The sequence below is a fragment of the Herpailurus yagouaroundi genome, unplaced genomic scaffold (assembly GCF_014898765.1).
Source record: "Herpailurus yagouaroundi ecotype Mexico unplaced genomic scaffold, PumYag 159, whole genome shotgun sequence".
Lineage (NCBI taxonomy): Eukaryota > Metazoa > Chordata > Mammalia > Carnivora > Felidae > Herpailurus > Herpailurus yagouaroundi.
In genome coordinates this window covers 800,208-826,385 of record NW_024412400.1, presented here as the reverse complement: position 1 = coordinate 826,385, position 26,178 = coordinate 800,208, and the positions used below count along the sequence as shown (strand labels likewise).

Below are 26,178 nucleotides of genomic sequence, written 5' to 3'. Positions count from 1 at the left end.
AGAATGAAATTCACTCCTTCCCGCCTCTCTTGTCCTCGTCACTGCTCCCGGAAGCAAACCACACTGAAGTCGCTTTGGCATTGCCATATACCCTCCACATTCCAGGCATGGTCCTGGGAAACTGCAGGGGAGTAGATCACGGTCGTCTCTGCGGCTCAGGCCACGTGCAGTCCCAGGCGGGTGCCAAGGGAACGGAGGCGGGCTTCATTTTCCCGAGGACTTCCAGGCGGCACTGACACGGCAGCTGGCAGTCAGTGATGTCTCCCTGGGCTACAAAGGGACACGGGGCCTGCTGTTCATTCTGGCAGGATCTCGTCAATTATTTTACAAGGCTGTCTCAGGATGACTTCCCCCTCTTTCCCTTGAAATATTTGCTTACATACATTTTCTCACTTTTCTTTCCGCCTTCCCACCCTTCCCACATACACACTCAGAAATAGCTCACTTCTCTAGAGTGGCAGGCTGGGGCTCCCAGCTCTCTAGGCAGGGCTGTCGAAGCCTGTGGTCTCTCCCTGGAGCTGGCAAGCCGCCGAGGAGGGAGAGAGGGCTCTGGCCTCGAACCAAAAACGTAATTACTGACATGCTTAGCATCCATTGACTCTTCTCCTATGAGGGCGTTGCTAATGAGATAATCCACCACACAGGACTTTTCCTGTATTCACGTTGCAGAGAGAAAGAGAGCGAGAGACAGAATGGGGACCCAGAGATTCAAAGCCCCAGGAATGGGCTCGGGTAGCCCTTGGGAAGATCCATGAAAAGTGCGAGCAAAGCCTAAGCCCTTTGACCTAGCAGAAGTCTAGACTTAAGTACCCGTACTCGTAGCATGCACGCTCATCACAAAAATCCGAAACAACAGCAAAAAAAGTAGAAGAAGAAGAAGAAAGGAAGGAACGAAGGAACGAAGGCAGAAAGCAAGAAAGCAAGATTGAGCGTTTGACTCTAAAATTAAGCAAACTCACATAGTTCTAAGCCCTGGCCAGAAACCCATGCTCAGATGAGAGATACTCCCAATGACATCTGAGGTCCGAAACTCCGTGGGAGATGTGTGGGGATGCCAGGTGCATTCCTGGCACATCGCTAGTGGAAGTGCAAGTGCAAATGATGATGACAAAGTGAGTGCTGCGGGTAGGGTGGGGACCATAGTGCGGGAAGGACTGATGTCAGGTACAGGAGGCACCTGCTGCTGCATTTGCCCCAGGTAAGTTTAGCCACATGTAGGAAAATGGCCAGGGTTGCCAAAAGCTTCTCTCAAGAGGAGCCTAAAATTCAAAATTTTATATGGAATCTCTGATTTTTCAATACCTACATAGTTTTCAACATCGTACAGGCCAAATCACATACCAGTTATGAGTTGGATCTGGCCTGAAGCCTTTGAGATGATTCTCACGTGTGAATAAAAGCCGCAAAGCGAAAGGCCTGATGCCCATGAACTTTGCAGACCTTCACAGGGATTATACGCACCACTCCAAGGAGATGCCGGAGACACTGCTTACATTACCTGCCGTTAGGATTCTCCAGTGATACTGCTGGAGTCACAGACACCGAAGGGAGCCAGACCTGCAGCGTGAGGCTGTGTTTCTCCGTCAGGCCAGGATGACTCAGGAAGCCGGCCTTGGGCTGAGCCAAAGACACTGCAGCCTTGCTCGCTAAGAAACGGCCCGACGCCTGTGCAAGTGGTGCAGGGGACAGTCCTCCACCCGCAGCCACCCACTGCTCAGTGGTTGGTCAGAGAGCAGCGTGACCCTCTAGTCTGCAGATTCCATGTGGAATCCCAATATCCGACTGACGCATGACAGGACTGAGGAGCAGCCCCAGTGAGCCCCTCCTACTGTCCTGTAGACACAGTCTGGAGCCCCAGAACCTCACCCAACATGCAGCCAGGAAACTTGCTCCAGCCCCCCAGTCCCTGTGGAAGCCCGCAGCCCTCCCTATGATTTCTATGAATTCTCAAGCCTTGTGTTCTCAATGCCTCTCAGGGTTGCCTCGGCTTTTACTCAGTCTCTACAGTTGCCGAACGCTTTAATAGATTCTCCTGAGGACACGAATGAACATGGTCAACACTTTCCTTTACCTCTCAGGCATCCTCCTTCTTCCTCTGCCACCAGGAGGAGAGCAAAATCCCTCCCCATGTGGCACGCATAGCAACATGGCAAGCATCATGTTTTCGAGTGCTTGCACCTGCCCTTGAGGCCTCACCTGCTCCCCCCAGCTACTGATCCAAGGGCTATACTCAGGACCGGCTTTGTGGGCCTGTGACCCATGCAGTTGCTTGGGACCCCACACTAAAAGAGCCCCGAACTGGTTTAAGCCTCTGTTGTCACCATATAGAAGTTGTTAATAATTTTTGAATGAAAGCGTCCCCATTTTCTTTGCATTGGGCCTGGCCAATTATGTAGTGAGTCTTGGCTGTACTTGTCTAAACCACACAGTGCCCTAGGAGGAATGGTAGCACACGATAATGGTCTCTAGTCCCATACCCCTCACTGGGCCCCAGTCTCTTCACCTGTGAAATGGTCAGGGAGCAGGAATTCCTGTCCCCTTCAAGGTCCTTCTAGCTGGACTAAGATGCAAATTGACAGGAGACTGGAGGTTAACGGGGGAAATCAAATTTCATAGCATATGTATGGGGAATCCACACAGACATCGAAATTCCAAAGACAGGTGCAATGAGGTGGTTATGTCATCCCAAACTAAGAGAAGGGGACAAGGGTCTGGAACTTCAGAGAGAAGGAATACAATTCACAGGAAGATAAAAAAAAAAAAAAAAAGAGTAAATGTTTGGTAAACACATGTTTGCTGGGCCACTTGGAAACAATGGAACATAGAGGACAGATCAAATAGGCCTTAAGAAAACCAAAAACCAAAAACCAAAAAGCAGGCCTTGCCAGCTTCCTCCCCTGTCCACCGTACCTAGTTCATACAATGAACTTGTCTATGGTGATGGCACTCTTCCTGGAGCAGGTCTTCTATCTAAACTTTTAGGCAGTTGTAGGGGAGATAAAGAGTTTTTCGAGAATCCGCTTTTTAAAAAAAAAAATGTTTGTTGATTTTAACGGGGGGCGGGGAGAGAGAGAATCAGAAGCACGCTCCATGCTGTCAGCACAGAGCCCGATAAGGGGCTTGATCTCACGACCCTGAGACCATGACTATGGGATCATGACCTGAACCAAAATCTGCAGTCGGATGCTTAACCAACTGAGCCACCCAGGCACCCCTGATTGCTTTTTAACCGAAAGTAATCTTCTTGCAAAAGTGGCCCGTCCTGGGGTGACCTGCCTTCGGTCCCCAACAATGGTAATACCAATCTCAAAGGACACTTGCAGGGATTAGCCGTGACCATGAGTGGGAGGGGTGGCACAGGGCCGGGCACAGTGCAGAAGCTGCCATTACCGGTTCCCCTGGGCCCTGCGGGCAAAGCAGAAAGGAGCTATGATGGGGGAAGATGTGGGTGCAGGGGCCACATGCCGGTGGCCCACGCCACAGGGGGCGGGGCTTGAACTGCAGGACCCGTGAGGAGGCTCCCTGTTAATAAAAAAACACCCTTAATTGGGAACATATTGCACACCAGGCACTTTCCATTCATTATAACTCCTCCGTACAGCTTTCTGAAAGATACGCAATATGTGATGTTCCCATTCTATGGATGGGAAACTGAGTCACGGAGGGCAATTTACTCAGGTCCGGAGTGCTGAGTTGCAGGACTGGAATCTATTCGGACCTCATTGTGTCTGACTGGAACCCCCCTGCTCTTTCTGCCCTGCCATGTATGGGGAACAAAAGTACAGGGTCATGGCCTCCTCTTTGAGCCTGGGAAACCATGCTGCCATTCCTGTCATGAAGAAGCTCACAGCCTTGGCTCAGCAGGTCTCCAGCAGATATCTGGCCAACGAATGACAAGAATGACCAGAAGGGAGAGAAGTGCGGTGACCACATCACTGAGCATCCAAACCAGAACCCTTCTGAGTTTGGACACAAGGACCAACAAGGACTGTAGCACGTACAATGGGGCATCTGGTTACCCTGGAGAGAACAGAGCTGACTGACATTCTCATTATTCCCAGGAGATTTACTTTTTCATTGTTTAAAGATTCTCAGAAGATATCCAACATATCTTTTTTGTTGTTTTTTTGGGTTTGTTTTTTTTTTTTTTTTTTTTTAGTTCTTTTCTGGGCTGACCTCTCCTCCAGTCGGTTCCTGAATTCTGCACAAGCCACTCACCGTGGAGGGTTTTCCGCCCACCGGCCAGGCTCTGTGTCTAGTTGGCCCTCACTCAGCCCATGTGCACAGCTCCCCACCCCAAACAGGGGGGCCGTGCTGGGCACAGTGGCTTGCCATTGGACTGTTGCAGGGTGGGATGGCGCCCCTGTGCCTCCTAAGCTGAACTTCCAGGCTGATCTGTTGCTCTAGGGTGAAACAGTCATCCAGTCTTCCACAGAAGGCAGAGAATTCACTTGTATTCACTACTGCCCAGGAGACAATGCAGCCTGTTTCCAGGCCCACTGCAGGAGGCCAGAGATAGTGATGTTCAAAGAAGTTCCCAGTTTCTGGATTGTTTTTCTTCCCACAAATGTAACTTTTTAAAATTTCACATGTAGAGAAAAGTTGCGAGACTAGGACAAGGAACATGCATGTACTCTTTACTTAGAGTCACTGATGCTAAACTTTGTCCCTCCACCACCTCCACTTGGGAGCGTACATGCAACACTTATTAAGAAGTAACACCTGTGAGCAATAAAAGCGAAGAAGCAGGATTGAGCAGCAAGTTTTGGTTGGCCCTAAACTTGGTTGGCAAGTTTTGGGCAACCTAAAGGAGCGTTCCAGAGCAAAGAGTGGCCATTAGAAGAGTTCTGTGCTGGGCCAGATGGTCAGGCCCTAGAGCACTCTCCATGCTCAGTCATCAGCTGGGCATGAATAGATGGGGGGCCCGGGCTCACTGCATCCTCCTAGCTGAGGGCAAGTCCTTTCTTGAGGGAAGATCCAAGTGCAGCCCCATTGCTGCCAGAGGGCCCCACCTCAGGCTCAGTGGGCCCACAACCACACACAACTGTACCAGAGTCTTGGGGACACCTACAACATTTCCTGTTTGCACACAGCCCCAAATGTCCCTGACACAGGGAGCAGAAGTGATGGGTGCTGGCCTGGAGGGCACGGCGCTCACCTCTGCACCCGAGCTACCCAGTGAGCACTTGCAACTCTGCCTGAGGGCATTTTGGGGCATGGGAGCATGTTGTGTGTATAGACAGCGGAGGCCAGAAATGCTGCAGAGTTGCTGACCCTGGAAGCAGCCCTTGAAGAGCAATAGGACGAGGTATGTCCTGAAGAGCGTCTCAGAGACCCCGGTGGGACCAGGCCTCGGTTGCCTTCCATGGAGACCTGTGGAGAAAAGCACCCTGTAGGAACCCGCTTCTGTACCCTGACTCACTTCCCCAATCCCCTCGAGGGCCTTCCTTGGATCCCCTCCCAAATTAACCACTTGCACTTGAATTTCTTATCTCGGGGTCTGCCTCTTGGGGGACCCGACTGAAAGCAATGCCCACGTATTTGCCATTTTGGGGTCGTGCCGAAGTGAATCGTTGCAAAGGAGGCCAGGCAGCGGCTAATCAGTAAGCCAGCGTGTGGGGCTAGCAGACCATGTGGCTGCTCGCCTCACCCAGGCCTGGTCACTTCCGTGAGGTCTGAAGGAGGCACTTACGCTTGTCCGTCTTACTCTGTGGCATCCGATGGATGTCAGAGCATTGACACCCAGCAAGTGACTCTTAATGGGAGAAGAAGGAGTTTGTCGAACACAGCTCAGAATCCGCTTCCTGATGGGCTGATTAGAGCCATAAATGTGGGGCATTTAGCCCTCACCGTCTCGGAGATCCCCGGTGGGATGTGCCCCGTGCCACTTGGGATCTAGTTTGACCTCTTTCCCTGTTTCCTCTCCTTACTCCTTCCCGGGATCATATCCCAAATGAACAACTTTGGCCCACGTCTTTGTCTCTGGGTCTACTTTCAGGGAAACACAAACTAAGATGTCCCCACTTTTCAGATGAGGAAACTGAGGCAGCGAGGCATCGAGGAATCTATTCAAGGTTGAACAGCTGTGATTGTAGCCCCGGGCAGTCTGGCTCCAGAACCTGAGTTCTTAACCTCTAGTGCAGGGGCTCTGGAGCCGAGCCATGCACTAGAATCATCCAGAGGGTACGCTAAAGCCAGATTGCTGGGCCCCACCCTCACTGCCCAGAGTTTCTAGGGTCTAGGTGAGGCCCTAGAATTTTCATTCCTAACCAGTTTCCGGTAATATTATTGATGCTCCCACACCACACTACGAGAACCACTGCTATCACATTTAAGCCTCAGTAATTAGCAGCCTATCATCCTGCTGACGGAAATGCTTGTTCAAATGGATCCATCTTGTCAAGGTGGTGGGGCCTGTCCCTATGCAGGTTGCACGCCCCAGTGTGGCTACTACCCTCCACGGCGTGCTCACACACGTCCTTACCACACTCTGGTGGCACAGACACTCCTACCACGCCTTGTGGTGCGCTTACACTCTTGCCACATTCCGTGACGTGCTCCTACATACTACATCTGCACTCCAGCCCGTATTGTTTGAGCGCCCTACGGCAGGCATTGTGCAAGCCACTGCGGGATACAGAAACCTGTAAGAACAATGTCTCCTCTCAGAGAATGTGGGTCCAGCCTAGGGCGGAGCATTCGAAACCCAGTCCAGACTGTGATACTAGGCAATTTCCAAGACGGTGGAGAATCTGAAGCCCGCGTTAGTACCTCAGAACAGAGAGGCCAAGGACCGGAAATTCACCAAATCCGTCATCAGAGGGAGTGGGAAGTCGAGCCTTGGCGTGGTGGCCACAGGACTGTGGCGAACTGTGGGCACTGCTCTTGGTTGCTGACTCCTGTGTTATCTGCAGGTAATTAGCAAAGCTCGTGGGGCGGCATCCGAATGAGACTCCATCAGAAAGCCCAAGTCTCTTGCAGTTTTGATACTGACACTGGAACTCGTTACTCTACAGTCTTCATTGTGCTGGCAAAAGGAGACTAATTCATGGGATGAAAAGAAACCATATTAATGGACGGGACAATATAAATTTGTATTCAGTGAGGCAAATCAGCAGTGCTCCACAACTACCAGAGCGGGAGGCAAAGAATGGCATGTTAAATTACTCCTGTCTTGGGCTGTCAATTTAAAACACCTTTTGTGCATTCTTTTCTTTGACCAAATACATGTGCATTTCATGCACAGTGTGAAGGCAATACCCGCTAACCTGCAGCGCTAGCCCCTCCCCCAAATATAAAGGGTTCAATAGCAGAGGCTTGTAAGTTTAAACAGAGTTGCTTTTATTGGAAGCATTTTCGTGTATAAATATAAGGTAGCTACTAATGTGTGTTGTGTGCATGTGTGCGTGACTTAGTTGCAATTAAAAAAAAAAGAAAGACTGCAGTGGTTTGAATGATAATGATTTGCAACTAAAAACCCATTAGCCCTGTCTATGCCTGATGCTAAATATACCAAACGTCAGGATGTGGTGGACGGGAAGGACAGCCTTAAAATAGTTCCTTTGAAAATAGCCCCTCCGGACAGTTTTTCTCCACAGATCTATCTCCTTGACATATATTCCTGGGAAATAAAGCCATGATCAGGGTACAGGGTCAATTCTACAGAGGGAGGAACAGATCTGATTCTTTCACGGTGTGAGACCCCGGGGATTCCAGGCCAGGGGCCCCCACACCTGGGGCTGCCCTCCAAGCCCTGGTCCCAGGACACCTGGATCTCTGCCCCCTCTCACGCTGGCGAGACAGCTGACCTCACGGTCAGGTGCAGGTCTGCTGCAGTCCTTCTCTGAAGCTGTTAATATGCAGCATCTAATGTGCAGATAGGGCCAGGAGAGGATAAACAGGCTTCAGGACTTCAGGGTAAACAGGGGACTCCCCTCTGAAGGGAGTTACTTGAAGCGGTTGGGGGCTTGGCCAGGCTTCCAGCTTCCGGCCTCCACCTTGCTTTTCCCGGGGGCTCTCTCTGCTGCCTTGTGCCCACGCTGCTGGCTTCGTAGCAGGCTCTGAGTGCCAGGGAATTCACTTCCCATAGGGGCAACCCTCACCCGAGGAAGGGTTGCACAAATACTCCAGCAACTTTGCCGTCGGGTGAGACAGATCTGAGGCATATGTTTTACATTTATTCTTGGAGTTGCTCAAAGGAATAAAATTCCAGAGCCGTCCAGTGGTAACCTGGCCGCTCCACGTCCTTTATTGACTGCCTTCACTCCCGCATCTTGCTTCACCAGTGCCCTCCTGGAATTTCCTGGTCTCACTGCCCAAATAAGCTATTTGTACGTGAGTCTCATCGCAAGGTCTGCTTCTGGGGGAACCCAAAGCAGTGCAAATGTATGACTTCTATTAGAGCTATTCCAAGTCCTTATTTACTTATTTTTCCAGAATACAGATGAAAACCATAAGGGAAAGTGCCAGATATTTGATTTTTATATGCTATAATTATATAATGTCTTATGCCTATTATAATTATGCATATAATTAGGTACCATGACCTAATGGTAGAAGCTGGGAATTTGATTGATGGAGAGGAAAGACGTTTAGCAGAAACAGAACAGCATCTGCCTCTAGATGGCTTCTCTACGTTTTCCTTACGTTACAAGGGTTGCTTTGGTTCTTATTCGGCACCCAGGGAACTCTAGTAGGTCCAACAAGCCCACTAGGAAGGTTTCTGTATAAAGATTCTTTTGCCAGGGGTTGAGGAGCATAAAGACTTTGGGACTATTGATCCAGACGAAGAACCAGGCTCGGAAAGGACCGAGGCTGCCCCTTCACCCTCCCTGGCATGCCGGCCATGTCCCAGAGGCGGGACTTGGCTCATGGGCTGGCGGCAGCAGTGGCACCTGGGAACTTGCTGGAAATGTGGGTTCTCAGCCTCATCTGTAGACCTACTCATCAGGAGTTGCATTTCAGTACACTCGATCTTAGCAAAAAGACCGAGAAGCGATTGGAGTTGCATTTCAGTAGACCCCAGGTGCTCTGTGAGCCGTCTGCCTCTGGAAAGGGGATGAGGTAGAACTGGAAGGTGGGAAAGACTGGGCTATTGCTTTTAACTGGGTGGACATATGACTTTAACAAAAATGTAAAAACCGCTATTTAGAAAGGGAAATAGATGTTTGAGAATGCAATGTAAAGGTATAAAGTATAAAAACAAAAGACCTAAAAGTTTTAAAAGACGCAATATGTGTGAAGGCAGAGTGAGGGCAGAGGACTAGAATACATTGGCCAAATGCTGGATCTCTCCTATAGAGAAGAAACGCTATTTAGAAGAAATGTGGATAACTACTGGGGAAAAAAATATGAGAGCAGAATCATGTTAAAGTACTTGGTTCCAGGAGCAGTATTAGTGGAGAGGTGATGGCCAGGAAAGGCTTTTAGTTTTTATTTTGGGCTTTTCTGTACTGTTTGAACTTTTATTGGCATATGCATACATTATTTCCTTTGTTACTTGTAACACGAAGTCTTAAAAGAAGAAAACTAAATAAAACACTGGTACAAGGGCAAGAGGGTTCTTTAGAATATAAAAGACTTGGACATATTTATAGGTAGACGATAAAAAAATTAAAAGACACTAAGGATAGAAGAAAAAAAGTGGCAGATAGAGCTTGGTTTTTTAATCGTATCTGTACCTGGACCTCCGAAGAACCTTGGTTGGAACTTTTTTTTCCCCCCTGAATCCCAGAACATCACTACACAACTTTTCTTTCTTAAAATTGATTCTTTCCTTTCTCAATTGCAGAAGCCACCTCCACCTCCCTTCCTCAAAAGTCATCGATGTTGTTAGTTGGGCACGTTTTGTTCCTGTGTTGGTTAGCCAACATAGAAAACAACATTCTGGTGGCAGACAGCAACAGACATTTCTCGCTTCATGTCTAGTGTGGTCAGTTTGGCAGCCCTACTCATTTTGACCAGGTTTGCCCACAAGTCAGGGGGTCACCTATCAGCCGATCTAGGATGGCCTCGTCTGGGAGAACTGTGGAGACTGGACTCTCCTCCCCCAGCAGGCTAGCCTGGGTATGTTCTCTGAGTAATGGAAGAGGCCTGGGAGCAAGCCAGCCCCCTGGCACCGGTCTCTCTCAAGCTTCCAGTCGCATCAAAATTATCAACAGCCCATGGATTCAAAGCAAATCACATGACTGAAGTCAGAGACAGAAAGGGACTGGGAAAGAAGACACATAGCAAAGGGTACAGACACAGGAAGTAACGAAGAATCAGGGCCTTCACTGCAATGGATCACACCACTAGATTAGGAGCCGACAAGTTATGGACCACAGGCTGAATCTGGCCTACCACCTGATTTTGTCAATAAAGTTTTATTGAAAGACAGCCATGGTTATTCATTTATATACTGTCCGTGGCTACTTTTATACTATGATGGGAAAGTATTTACAACAGAAGTAACATTTTTAAACAAGATGTTTGTTTATTTTGAGAGACAGAGAGAGAGCGTGCATCATGAGTGGGGGAGGGGTAGACAGCAGCGGAGGGATAGAGAGAGAGGGAGACAGAGAATCCCAAGCAGGCTCTGCACTATCAGCACAGAGCCTGACACGGGGCTCTAACCCAGGAACCATGAGATCCTGACCTGAGCAGAAACCAGGAGTCCGATGCTTAACCACCTGAGGCACCCAGGTGCCCCACAGCAGAAGTAATATTAACACAACTATTTACCACTAGGCCCTTTATAAAAGAAAAATATGCTGACTCATGTTCTAGACCTTTTTCTAATCATTTATACACACACACACACACACACACACACACACATATATTTATACATATGTCGTGTTAACTGGATGTTAAATGTTTTCCATAAAGGGGAAGCCATACATATTCTGTAATGTCTTTTTCTGCTTCCTCGGAGATCTTTTCATGTAGCACGTATAAATCTACCTCGTTCTTTTTTAAACTTCTGCATAGTTTTCTGCCGTGTGACTATACCATGGCATATTTAACCATGGACACGCTCACCCCCACCTGCCTTTTATTTTTTTCCACTATCACAAAAATAGTACAGTGGCTACCCTTACACAGGCCTCTTGGCACACACGTGGAATGTATCTCTCCGGGATAAAAACTAGACATAAACGGAGTGGATCAAGGGTGTATCTATTATTTTCTGATACTTACGTATGAAACTTGCAAACAACCAGCAAAGATAAAGTAAGTTTAAGTGAGTACCAATATATCACTATCTACCATTCCACCGTTAGCATTTTTTGTATACTTGTTTTATGATACATCCAACCCATTTCTCTATCAATCCACTACTCCTACTAGTTTTCTGATGCGTTTCCAATTTGAGAAAACAGTTCACTTCCCTCTAAATGCTTCCACTTGCATGGAGTTGACTAGTGTCAAATATTTTTCAGAGTCTTAATTTCTTTTTACCTAAAATTCATGTACAATAAAATACTCGGATATTAAGTGAACGTTCACGGAGTTTTGACAGATGTTATGCCCCTGTCATGCTGAGATCCATCAAAATATAGAAAATAAACATCCTTTAAGGTTTCCTCATTCCACTTCCTGGTCCCTTCCCATCCCCCCACAAAGAAGCAACTGAGTTTCCTGAATTGTTTTTCACCCTTTTGCCTGTTGAACATCATTTAAATGGAATCCTACATCCTCACCAACGTTTAGTATTATCATTCTTTTTAATTTGAGCCGATTTGGGAGATCTATAGCTGTATCTTACTGTGATTTTAAATTGTATTTCTCTAATGGCAATTGACAGCAAACGTTTTCAAGTGCTTGTTGGATAGTCCTGTATTTTCTTTTGTAAGGCATCTTCAAGTCTTCTGCCCATTTTCCTCCAGTATTTGTTTTTAAATTGTTTTCAACATTGTGTGTGTGTGTGTGTGTGTGTGTGTGTTTACTATATTGTATCTGTGTCTTAGGGGAATTTATTTATTTGTTTGTCTTATTTGAGTATAGTTGACACACAATGTTACATTAGTTCAGGTGTACAACATAGTGATTCAACAAGTTTATACATTATACTGTGCTCACCACACATGTAGCTGCCATCTGTCTTGATAAATTGCTATTACAGTATCACTGACTATATTCCTTCCGCTGTGACTTTTACTCCCATGACTCACTCATTCCATAACAAAGCCCGTACTTCTCACACCCCTTGACTCATTTTGTCCCTCGCCACCCCTTTCTCCTCTAGTAACTGTCAATTTCTTCTCTGTATTTATATGTCTGATTCTGCTTTTTATTTATTCATTTGTTTTGTTTTGTTTCAAACTTCTTTATATAGGCGGAATCTCAGACCTTTGTCAGTTACATGTTTTGCAAATATTTTCTTCAGTTTGTGGCTTGCCTATTTACTTCCTTCACAGTGTCTTTTCATGATATGTTTTAAATTTTGATAAAATATAATTTTTCAATTTTTTAAAAGGTTATTGCTTTCTGTAACCTAGGAAACATATCCCTACCCCAATTCATAAAGATATGCTTTCATTTTTTTTCAGAAACAATTTATGGTTTTAGCTTCAATGTTTAGGTCTAGGAGCTGTCTTGAGATAGTTTTGAAGTATAAAGTGAATTAGAATAGAATTTTATTTTTTTCCCATATGGATAACCTGCTCCATTTGTTGAAAAAAAATCCTCTCTACATTGGATTATTTTAGCATCTCTGTTAAAAATCAAGCGGCTTCATAAGCTTGAATGTATTTCTGGGCTCATTGTTCTGTGTCATTGACCTAATTGCTGACCTCTATACCAGTATGACTCTGTCTTGATTGTAAGTTTTGTGGCTTTGCTATCTCTTCTCAGGTTTGCTTTGGATATTCAAGGTTATTTGCATTTGCATATAAATTTTAAAATCTAGTTGTTAATTTCTTTTTAAAAACATCTGCTTTTAAAATGGAGAGAAATCTGAAGACTAATTTAGGGCTAATTCGCATTTTACCAATATTGGATTTTCCAATTAATTAACATGATATATTTTACCAGTTATTTAGGTCTTTTAAAATTTATCTCAGCATATTTTCCAGTTTTCAGTGTAAAGTTCTTGTGTAGCTTTTGTTAACATTTATCCTAAATATTTTACTTTTATATTTTTTAAAACAATGGAATTCGTTTTCTAAAATTTCATTTCCAATTATTGGCTGCTGGCACATAAAAATGTATTTCATTTTGGTATATTTAACCTTACTAATTAACTTCTGAGTTCAATAGTTATTTTATAGACTCCTGTTGAATTTATGTCATCTGAAAATGACAGTTGTATGCCCCTCTTTCCAAATATTATGTCCTTTACTTATTTTTTCTTGCCTTACTTCAATGGCTAGCATCTCTAGTACAATGTTGAATAGAAGTGGTCAAGGTGGGCATTCTTGCCCCATTACCAGTTTTAGTGGGAAATGGTCAAAATTTTACCACTAAGCATGATGTTAGCTATAGATTTTCAATAGATTGTTTTATCAGGTTGAGGAATATCCTTCTATTTCTGGTTTTCTGTGAGTTGTTATTACAGACAGATGATGACTATTGGCAAATTCTTTATCTGCATCTATTCAGATGATCATATGGGTCATGTCTTTATTTTGTTAATATGATGAATTGCAGTGATTGATTTTCTTTAATGTTACACCAACCTGGTAATCCTCAGATAAACATTACTTGGTCATGATACATTATTCTTTTAATGTAATGTTTGACCCCATTTGCTAATACTTAATTAAGGAAATATGTGTCTATATTCATGAGGGATATTGGCCTGTAAATTTTTGGGGGGAATACCTTTGTGATATTTTGGTATTAGGGTTAAATTAGCCTCACAAAATAATCTGGGAAGTATTACCTGTTCCTCTATTTTTTGACAGAGTTTGTATAAGATTGATGTTATTTCTTATATGTTTGGTAAAATTCATGAATGAAACTATCTGGGCCTAAAACTTTGTGTGCCACAGGTTTTTTTTTTTTTTTTTAATGATTATTTCAATTTCTTTATACTTTATAGGGCTAATCAAATTTTCTCTTACATCTTACGTCCACCTTGGTCATTAGTATTTGTCAAGAAATTTGAAAGAATTTTTCCATTTTATCTGATTTGTCAGATACATTGGCATAAAAGTGCTAATATTCTTTTATTATCCTTTTTGTGCTTGTAGGACTGGTAGCAATATCCTTCCTTTCATTCCAGATATTGGTAACTTGTGTTCTCTCCTTTTTTTTTTTTTTTTTGTCTTCATCTGTCTAGCTGTTGGGTTGATCTTTTCAAGAAACCAACTTTTAGTTTTGTTAATTTATTCTATTCTTTGTCAATTTTTATTTCATTGATTTCTGCTCTTTTAAATTTTAAAGTATACTACCTAATAGATTTCTAAAAAAGCTATTATTATTCACACCCAACAACAATCTACAAGAGGATGCAATTCTCCTTTACCTGCTTTAATTTAGGATATTTATCAACATATAACATTTAAATAATTGGATTGGATAAGACTAATTCTTTATTACTTTAATTTTTATTTTCCCAATTACTCTTGAGATTGAGTGTTGTCACATGTTTATTGGTGATTTTTCTTTCCTTTCCTATGAACTGTTTATTCTTAGTTCCCCATTTCTAATTGGGCTGTATTGATTTTTTTTTCTTGGGTTGGTAATTTTTATATACCTCTATATCAATTCATTGTTTTGCAATGTAACTGCATTTTTTAGGTCAATAGCATGCAATTTAATTTTCTTTATAACATCTTTTATCACACTATAGTTCTTTAATGTGGACAATTTTTCTTTTTCTGTGAGCTTGGGTTTTCTTTTTTTTTTTTTTTTAAGACTCCAAATACAAGTGAGACTATGAAGTATTTGTCTTTCTTTAACTCACTTCACTTAGCATAATGCCTTCAAGATCCATCCGTGTTGTTACAAAGGGTAGGATTTCCTCACTTTTTATGGCTGAATAATATTCCACACAGTGGAATATGTATAAGTACACAGTGGAATATGTATAGGTACACAAATATACATATACACATACGTATACACAATGGAATATATATCGATATCTATATATCTCTCTATATATATAACAACTTCTTTATCCATTCATCCATTAATGAACATTTAGGATGTTTCCATGTCTTAGCTATTGTAAACAATGCTGCTATAAACATGAAGGTGAAGATATCTTTTTGACAGTGTTTTCATTTCCTTTGGAAACGTTCCCAGAAGTGGAACTGCTAGACCATATAGTAGTTCTATTTTTAATTTTTTGAGAAAACTCCATACTGTTTTTCATAGTGGAAATCCCAGTCTGCAACGCACAAGGTTCCCTTTATCCATATCCACTCCAGCATTTGTTGTCTTTTATCTTTTTTATGATGGCTATTCTAACAGGTATGAGGTGACATCTTATTGTACCATATTATTGCATTTCCCTAATGACTAGTGGATGTTGAACATTTTTTCATGTACCTATTAGCCTTTAATATATTTAAATATCTATTCAGGTCCTTAAAAACCCATTTTTTAAATTGGGTTACTTGGGGGGTCTTTTGCTATTGGATTATATGTCAATCTTATCCTTCTTAACTACCAACTTTCACATGTCATATTAAGTGTATCCCTTATAAACAGTATCTATCTGGCTTTATTAAGCTATTAATCTTTAAACAGGTGAATTTAAACCATTCACAATTGTTTTGATTACTGGTATGTTAGGGTTCATTTTATCTTATTTTATGTTTTCACTTTCTCATACATTTTTTGTTGTTTCTGTTTCCCTATTCCTTTATTGACCTGATTGCATTTTTTGTTTTATCTTTTCTGATAGTCTATTAGATGTACTCTATTTTCTTAGTTATTATTCTGAAATTGTAACACACACACTTAAGCTTGTATTTACCTAATAATTTTTAGGTTCACTATCTATATCCTTGCCCTAAGAAGATAAAGTATTTGGCATAGTTTTTCCTTTCTTAATATCATTCTCATCTTCTGATTTACTTCCTCTATCAAATTTGTTTATCATCAATCATTATTTAGTCTAACGATAAATCTTACTAAGGATTTTTCTCACCAATGCTTTTTTGTATCCGATTTCTTTCTCTTTGATTCATTTTTTTTCCTTATGTAAGAATACATCTTTCAGTACATCTTTCAGATAAAGCGAATGCTTACGTCCCTGAAGTGTCATTCCAATCCCACACTTACTTGAGAGTTTGGCATCCTGTGCCTTTACAACTTCAAAGATGTTACTCCATCACCTTCTTGTGACCCTGGTGGCCTGTAAGAAATCTGATATGAATATAATCATTATTCTCTTGTAGGTAATATCTCTAGAAGATTTAGGGTTTGATTTCTTCTTTTGTGTTCTGAAAATTCACTACAATTTGTCTAAATTTATATGTGAGTGTGTGTGTATTTCAGTAACCCTGCTATATACTTGGTGGGCCCTTTTTATCGTATTAAAATCTCATCATTTTATAGTTTATGTAAGGGAATGTTTTCCTTTTACAGCTTAATTTTCTCTTTCTAGAAACCCTATTCATTAGATAAACATTTAAAATTTTGAATACATCTTTCACATTTTATCTCTTTTTTCATACTTTCAATTCTTACTCCTTTTATGTTGGGAGTAGGGAGAATTTCTTGATTCCATCTTTCAACTCAATTCATTGACTCTATTCATTCTGTTATTCAGGCTAGCTACTGACTGCTTTTTTTTTTTTTTTAATGTCAACAATTGATATATTTTATTTCCAAGATTCTACTTGTTTCTGTTTAATGGGTGTAACACCCTTTAAAATTTACTCTGCTTTCTCTATTTTTTAAAAATATATGAAATTTATTGTCAAATTGGTTTCCATATCTGTTTTCTCTATTAACTCCATTTCCTTGGATATACATTTTTTACTTGGTTGAACTTTTAGGGTATCATTCCTTCTTCGATCCTGTCTCATTTGCCTTTTACATGTTGAGGATTTCTCACAGTTTCTGATTCACCAAGAGTGTTCCTTGTTTTTATCCAGCATAGTTATGGATTTATTGGTTTTTCTTTCCATTTTCTTTCCTATTTTATTATTTAGGGGCAGGAGGAAGAGGGCAGAACAGAAGCTCAGTCCACAGCCATGCTGAGGAGCTTGGATTTTATGCTACTAAAAATCCAGTACCAGTGGACCTTCCCATCTCCTTCCCCACCTCACCACTCAGTGTCTGCACTGGAGCCATGCAAAAGCGTTGGAGTTTCTTCATTTTTCCATGTATCCGCAGGCCCTCATGTCTTTACAACTCTATACCTTCGTTATTAAAATCTCTTCCCTCCCATGTGCTAATTTTCTACTCATCTTTTAAGACCTAGCACAGACATTATCTCCTCAATGACGCATTCATGGACTTCCCATCAGGGTAGTGAGCGCTGGCTCCCCCTAGTTTATACCTTTCTCATGACACTTAGTTCACTGTGCTACAGGGTCCAATTTTAAAATTTATTGATGTGCTTTTTTTTTTCCTTTGCTAATCTTTGTCTTACAGCAGGGATTGGCAATTTTTCTGTAAAAAGCCAGATGGTAAATATTTTAGGCTTTACCAACCATATAGTGTATGCTATTAACTACTCAACTCTGACATTAGAGCATAAAGCAGCCAAAGATCATGCATAAATAAACAAGTGTTTCTATTTATTCCAATAAATGTTTATTTCTAATAAACATGAGTGTTCCAATAAGACTATTTACAAAAACGGGCAGTGGGTTGAATTTGACTTAAGCCATAAGCTGCTGACCCCTGTCCTAAGGGCATCACATCATCCACATTGTGGGGGAAGAGATTAGGAACAATCAGCAGATGCTGCCAGTGTCTCGCCCGTATCCCCTTACTCTCACAGTACTTGCTGCTGACTTCAAACGCCAACATGGGCATTTCTATGCCTAGAGCTTGCTCACACCTAGAGCCCATTTTGCTACCCATGTACCAGACCAGCAGTGCCAGGGAATTAACGCTGCCTAGAAGAGGCTTTCAGCCAGTGTGTATCACTCGCCTCTTGAATGGAGCAACTCTGAGTTGCATGTTTACAAGAGTTAGAACCAGCTGCAATTTTAGAGGGAGCACATTCACACAAGACCACCCTCACTTCTGACACGATTTGCAAGTTTGGGGGTTCCCAAAGCCACGTTACAATAATTCACCAGAAGGACTCAGAGTTTACAGAATGCTGTTATACTCACGGTTACAATTTACTATGGAGAAAAGAAACAAGATTAAAATCAGCCAAGTAAAGAGATGCATAGGGCAGAGTCCAGGAGGGTTCAAGCATATGGCTTCCAGTTGTCCTCTCTCAATGGAGTCATGGAAAGCACTAACTTCTCTCAGCTACTATATGTGATGCTACACGTGGGCTATTGTCAACCAGGGAAGCCCCCTGAGTTTTTATTGGGACTCAGTCACATACTGCTTGTGTACCTGACCTTTAGTCTCTAGTTGCCCTAGGGGCAAAACTGATACCATCTGGCCCTAAGACCACCATAAATCATACTGTTACACTGTTTGGTGGTCAAAGCTGCCAGGCAAAAAGGGACACTCTTTCAGGCAGGACATTCCAGTAGCCAAGGGCAAAGGCCAGACTTCTCTCTGGGTAATGTTAATTCTTTACTACACAGTGTTCTACACTGGCTCTTTGAGTTCCTAGAGGGTCTAAGCCCCAGTTGCTCATGGTAGTAACTGATGAAGTTTTGGGGGGTGATAGTGAGGTGGGGTCTGGAGCCAATGACCGAGAAAGAATTCTTGAAGACGTCTTTGGTGCAGAAAGGTGATTTTAGTGAAGCATGGGACAGGAAGCTGTGGGCAGGAAGAGCTGCCCCCGGACCATGAGGAGAGACTGGTTGTATACTATGGAGTTGGGGGGAGGTAAAGTCCAGGGGAAGTTTCCAATGGGATTTTCATCTGCTAAAGAAGACTCACAGGATAGGGGAGGCCTTGTTATTGTCAAGCTAAGGGTTGTTTTTCCCTCTAGCAAAGCATTAGCATTAAGACAGTAGGGAGCTCCTGGAGAAACTTTTTACTCTGCCAGCCTCAAGTATTTGTCGATGGGCTGCAGGTTATAAGGAAATTAAATTTCACCTGCCGTTTCCTTCTGCCTTTGTTCCCCACATCACTACGGAGGAGCTATGGAGACTTAGGTCCTGCAGGACTATGATCGTTCTCAGTTAACAATTTGGTTTTTTCCCCCTTCCTTGTTTTTGGGCACCCAGGAGTTCTGAGGAATATCTCACATATCCCATGGTGGGGGCTGGGGGGAGGGGTGTTTGCGGCCTGTCAGCTTGCCTTATGCTCCCTTAACAGTAACTTCTTGATTATATTCTCTTTAGTGCCTCACTTCATTTCCCAACCATGTACATTCTTCACTCCCATGTTGGTGTTTCCTGGGGGTCATTCCCCAAATAAACTAAGTACACTGGAATCATTATCTCATGTTCTTCTTCTGGGGAACCACACGGGGACAAAATGTCACAAAACTTGGCTAATTTTTCAGAAAGACTAATTTTTCAAATTCTTCTAGTTCTTATTTACATTATCATTCTCCTGATCCTGGGAGTCAATGTTCACAAGGTTCTCTACTAATATAGGCAAGATACTTCTGTCAGCCATGAAGACTTAGATGAAATCATAAAGAGGGATAAGACATCCAAACAGAAAAAGAAAGGAAAAGGTCTACCTGTCTCAGTTTCCAAGAGATCGGAAGAAGAGGTTAAGAGCAAAGCAGAAGAGTGAGACAAGCAGGGACCGTCACATGCACAGAGCCACATCCAACGCATCGGAGGAGAATCTCTACCAACTCCCTTTTCTAAGGTGAGGCTTGTAAATCAGTGGTTCTGAAATCTAAGTGTGCATTGAAATCAGAATGACTTGGGAAGAAAATCAGACTGATGAATCTGTTGCCTCTTAGAGTGGGGTCTCAGAATTTGTGTATCTCTCAACAGATACCTGGCTGAATCTAGCATAGCCTGTTACAATTTGAAAGCCATGGGGTGGATGACCTGTGAACTCCCACGCCACACTGCCTCACCTCAGTTGACCAAAATTCTGAGTTTAAATATTTGTTGTTATTCTTCACAGTGTGTTTCCTGAAAAGTGCGCCCATTGTCACATCAGTGTTGATCTCATTGAAGGCTCTGAGTCTTATTGTCTTCCTTTGCTTAGGAAAATACTTTTCATTCAAGTAGGAAATGGATTGTGAACATTTGTAAAGAATGCTAACATCCTCCCACCCTTCCTACCTCTTCCTTCCACCTGCACAGCCTCAGGGCTGAAAGGAAGAGGGGAAACCATTGTGTGTCTAAATGGGCTCCCATTTGTACAGTCACAAAACTGTGTGCTTAAGCCTGAGTTTTCACATCAAGCAAATTGGGGTAATTTTTTGCTTTATAAAAATTATTCTTTGTTGTACAAAAGGATTCAATGCAGGTTTTCTTTTAATATCCAAGTTCTTTAGAGCATTTCAAATATAATTCAGTTGACTTTTTTTTTTAAGGAACACATCGATTGTGTAAAGCCAGGTATGCAAGAAAGTTCCTCATTATTGGTTTTTATGCCTTTGAAGTTTGAGGATGAAATTCTATAAATTCATAGTAGACATTGGAGGACCTGGTTATGGTTTCTGGACATGGAATCTCCCATTAAGTTGTTCAGATGAAAAAAAAAGCTAAGGAAAAATATCACAAGCTACCCTTAGACCCTAAAGTCTATATTCATTGTCTACTTTTGGTAACATCATCATTTTAAAGCTGATATCATCCTTAAAATTTTGCAAGGCAATAACTATAATTGATATTTCAACTTGAATTTCTTGAGCCCATACTTCCTAAAGGTTTTTAGGTAAGAGATTCCTTAGTTTCCATCTAACAACCCAGAGAACCAAGGTATCGAAGATTGACTGAAAGGCCCAGGGCAACAGATTTATCTGTGCACTATGGAATGCTTAGCACATGCCTAAGTTCATTATTTGATGCTCAATAAATATTTGTCAAATGAAGAATCTGAGTCTTTTATCTGGCTATTTTTGCAGACTTCTCACTTCATTGTGCAGCCTCTCATCAGAGACTAATTGCAACAACCCGCTCATGAGGGACTACCTACATGGCAGGTTGGAAGATTTACTTCTTGTTTGTGTACTTTGTGTATAAAAATGCAACCCACACACCTAGCCGCTCCATGTGCCTAAGGTGCACAGTCAACTTAAATATTTTCCCAGGGGTGGAGTAGTGTGTGTGGGGGGGGTGCCTATTTACACATGGACAGATAGCATGTGACCTGTGCAGTCATGTTCTGAAAGGCCTTGTACATGGCTTGATGCTCTATTTCATGTCTTGAAATTCTTCATAATTTTTGAGAAAGGGGCCTGCATTTTCATTTTGCCCTGGGCCCTAAATATGTAGCCAATTCCTCTCTACAGAGAACAACCATAGGAAAAAATAGAACTCTAAAACATCAAGGCTTTTGATATGAATGATACTTAAATCGGTAAGATTTTCAAATGTCGTGTAAAGAATATCTTTGTTACAAAATAGGATATATTCTCCATGGTGAGAGGGGAGAGTGAATCTGTGTCAGGCAACTCTACATTCCAGGACCTTTTATCTTCTCATTTTAATTTTTTTTTTTTAACGTTTATTTATTTTTGAGACAGAGAGAGACAGAGCATGAACGGGGGAGGGGCAGAGAGAGAGGAAGACACAGAATCGGAAACAGGCTCCAGGCTCTGAGCCATCAGCCCAGAGCCCGACGCGGGGCTCGAACTCACGGACCGCGAGATCGTGACCTGAGCTGAAGTCGGACGCTTAACGGACTGCGCCACCCAGGCGCCCCATATCTTCTCATTTTAAATGTGAAAGAATCATTAGGGTCCTCTAGCCAACCCACTCATATTACAGGCAGAGGGGGCTCAGCAAGCCCATGCCCACACAGCTGGTTAAAGGTAGACCCCAGGACTGGACTGCTAAGGTGACTTATTGCCAAGTTCAGTATTGTCTTCAGTGATCACATAAGTGGGGAGATGAGAAGGTACTTCCTGAGCCGGAAGCATTGATATGCCTTGGCTGTTTTTATTCCTATTTCATACGGTGGAAGAAAATACCCTCTAACTGATGCAGCAGAAAATCTGAGTGAAGCAGGTTAAGGTCACCAAAACTAAATAAAAACAAGATTGGAACGGGGATGGGAGTGTGGAGGGACTCCTGGCAGTAAGCCATTGCAAGCTATATGAAACACCTTTGTAATACAGGGTAAATATTTCTGAAAAATAAACCACAAGCTATTTTTGCATAATTTTATTGTAGTAAAATATACATGACATAAAATTTACTCTTTCATGAGTTGTATAGACCAGCAGCATTAAGTACATTCACAAGGTTGTGCAAACGTCACCACTGTCGATTTGCAGAACGTTTTTTTTAAATGTTTATTTATCTTTGAGAGAGAAAGAGGGAGAATGCGAGCAGGGTAGGGACAAAGAGAGACAGAGACACAGAATCCGAAACAGGATCCAGGCTCCGAGCTGTCACCACAGAGTCTGACGCCAGGCTCAAACCCATGAACCATGAGATCATGACCTGAGCTGAAGTTGGATGCTTAATCAACTGAGCCACTCAGGCACCCCAGAACTTTTTCACCATCCCAAACAGAAACTCCTTTTTTTTCTTCTTTACCACTGAATCTAGATACTTTTTAAAAATTTAGTTTATTGAAGCGTAATTGACATACAATGTTACATTGGTTTTAGTATACAACATAGTCATTTAACAACTCTGTATACTATGCTATGCTCGCCAAAGTATAGCTACCAGTCAACATACAACATCATTACAATATCATTGGCTATATTCCCTAGGCTGTACCTTTCATCCCTGTGATTCATTTATTCCACAGTTGGAAGCCTGTGTCTCTCTCTCCCCTTCATCCATTTTGCCCATCTTCCCCACCCCCTCCCTTTTGGCAATCATCAGTCTGCTCTTTGCATTTACGGGTCTGTTTCTGCTTTTTCTGTTTGTTTGTTCATTTGCTTTGTTTTCTTAGATTCTATGTATAAGTGAAACATACAGTATTTGTCTTTCTCTGTCTGACTTATTTCACTTAGCATAATGCCCTCTGGGTCCATCCACGTTGCCACAAATGGCAAGATCACATCCTTTTATGGTTAAGAAATATTCCATTGTGTGTGGAATATTGTGATATGCAAGCTATAGGAAACACCTTTGTAATATAGGGTAAATATTTCTGAAAAATCAAACCATAAGCTATTTTTGCATAATTTCCACACTCCCATCCCCATTCCAATTTTGGTTTTATTTAGTTTTGGTGACCTTAACCTGTGATATATATATATATATATATATATATATATATATATAATCATATCTTCTTTATCCATTCATTTATCAACAGACACTTAGGTTGCTTCCATAACATGGCTATTGTAAATAATGGTGCAGTAAACATGGGGATACATATATCTTTTTGAATTTGTGTTTTTGTTTTGTTTGGGCAAATACCCAGTAGTGGAATTACTGGGTAGCACGGCATCATCTCTGGTCACAATGACCTCTCCAACTTTTCCTAAGTCATGAGGCTGAACATCTTCAAGATATAGTCAATCTTTCTCCCAACATTAGACCACCAGTAGCAATAGGCACATCTCTAATCTAGTTCTTTCTGTTGTTGCCCAAACCTGGTGTTTTGACTGCTACAACCTGAAGACCAACTTTTAGCCTATTCAAACCAGTGTACTTAGAGCTTCTCCATCAACATCATCAGCAGTTATGACTAAAGGCTTACAGTAAGCATTGGCAATTTCAAGAGCAGGTCACTGGACAGGATAATAGAAATTTTCTTTTCACTCAGTAGAACATGGGCATCTTGGAATTCACATTTCTGACATGTTGATGTATTAATAAAGTATACAGAAATATAACCTCAATCAAACATCATGCCTTTAATAATTTCTAATTCATCCTTCAGTGTTTTTCCATCCTTTACTGTGATGACACCCTGATACCCTTCCTTTCAACCATTTTTATTGCATAAGAAATAATGTCAATTTCTTTGTCTCCAGTTGCAGAAATCGCAGCAATCTGGACAATTTCTTCAGGGGTTATCACAGGTTTATACTGCTTCTTAAGCTTAATAGTTACAGCATCAACAGCTAACATCATATCTCTCCTGATTTCCAAGGGATTAGCATCTTTGCTAATCTTCTCAAAGCCTTCCTTGGCAAAAGAGTGTCCTAGTATGAGTGGGAGTAGTGGTACCAGCCTCAGCCTCTTCATTTGTGTTAGTGGCAACATCTTGAACAAGTTTAGCACCAATATTTTTATATTTATCTTTTAAGTCAATGGACTTTGCAATGGTCACACCATCTTCTGTTATTTTGGACTTTCCCGGTTCTGTTCAATAGTCACTGTTATTCCCTTTGGCCCCATAGTAATGGCTAAATCATCAGCTTAAAGGTCTCCACTTTGGCGCATTAAGGCTCAGGCATCTGCACCAAATTTTGGCATAAGCCCAAGTGACATAAGGAGCCAGTGCCCTGGACACTGACCTAATTTGGCAAAGGACTGTGAGTAATGGAAGCATTTCTGTGGGGCAGCAACAGAGTGTGCTGGTGGCGAGACAGGCTATTGGAGGCAAGTCAAGGATAGAATGCATGGCATACGTGGCTAGGATTGTATGGTATCTCTATTTTTAATTATTTGAGGTACTTCCATACTGCTCTCCATAGTGGCTGCACCAATTATATTCCCACCAACAGTGCATGAGGACTCCTTTCTCTCCACATCCTCACCAACACTTGTTTCTTTTGGATACTAGCCATTCTGATGGGTGTAAAGTGATACCTCATTGTAGTATTGATTGGCATTCCCCTGATGATTAGTGATGTTGAGCATCTCTTCAATCTGTATGACTTCTTTGGAAAATTGTTTATTCAGGTCCTGTCCATTTTTAGTCAGATTATTTGGTTTTGGGGGTGTTGAGTTATGTAAGTTCTTTATATATTGTGGATGTTAACCCCTTTCAGATGTATCATTTGTAAATATCTTTTCCCATTCAGTAGATTGCTTTTTTATTTATTTCATTGATGATTTCCTTCACTGTGCAAAATCCTTTTATTTTGGCCTACTCCCAATAGTTTATTTTTGCCAGACAGAAACTCTTTACCCCTTAAACAACGATTCTCTATTCCTTCCTCTCTCTAGCCCATAGTAACCTCTATTCTACTTTCCGTGTCTATAAGTTTATCTATTCTCATTATGTCATATAAGTGGAATATAATATTTTCCCTTTTGTATCTGACTTTAAGGCTAGGTAGTATTCCATTTATGTATATACCACATTTTGTTAATTCATGCATCTGTTGCTGGATATTTGAGCCTTTCCATCTTTTGGCTATTGTGAATAATGTGGATGTAAACACTGGCATACAAGTATCTATTTGAGTCTCTGCTTTCAATTCTTTGGGGTATATACCTGGAAGTGGAATTGTTGTATCATGTGGTAAATCTACGTTTAACATTTTGAGGAAACACCAAAACATTTTCCACAGAAGCTGTACCATTTTACATTCCCACCAGAAATGCACAAGGTCCAAGTTTTCCAAATCCTCAAAAACACTTGCTATTTTCTATTTGTTTGTTTATAATAGGCATTTTTGTTTCTAATAGGTGAGAAGTAGTATCTCATTATGATTTTGATTTCCATTTCTGTAATAACTAGGGATGTTGAACCTCTTTTTATTGATTATTAGTATGTCTTCCTTTAAGAAATGTCTATTCAAAACCTTTACCAATTTTTGAATTGGTTCATTTGTTTTTATGTTGTTGAGTTGTAGGACCACTATATATGATCCTTTATCACATATATGCTTTGCAAATATATTCCTCCATTCTGTAGGTTGTCTTTCTACTCTGTTGATGTGTCCTATAATGCACAAAAGTTTTTTAATTTGGGTGAATTTATCTATTTTTTTTTGTTGCCTATACTTTTGGTGTTATAACCAAAAAAATCATTATCAAATCCAGTGTCACGAAACCGTATACTTTTTGTTAGACAAAATGACTTTTAGAATTTTATCAATTGTCAATAACAACAACAAACCTTAAAATGTTTGATGTTTGATGCATG

At 41.8% G+C, this 26,178-nt stretch overlaps 1 pseudogene; it reads right to left on the bottom strand.

Annotated features, from left to right (window-relative positions):
• Window positions 1-3,386: 3,386 nt before the first annotated feature.
• On the bottom strand, window positions 3,387-24,633 carry LOC121033435 (60 kDa heat shock protein, mitochondrial-like; annotated as a pseudogene).
• Window positions 24,634-26,178: the final 1,545 nt, after the last annotated feature.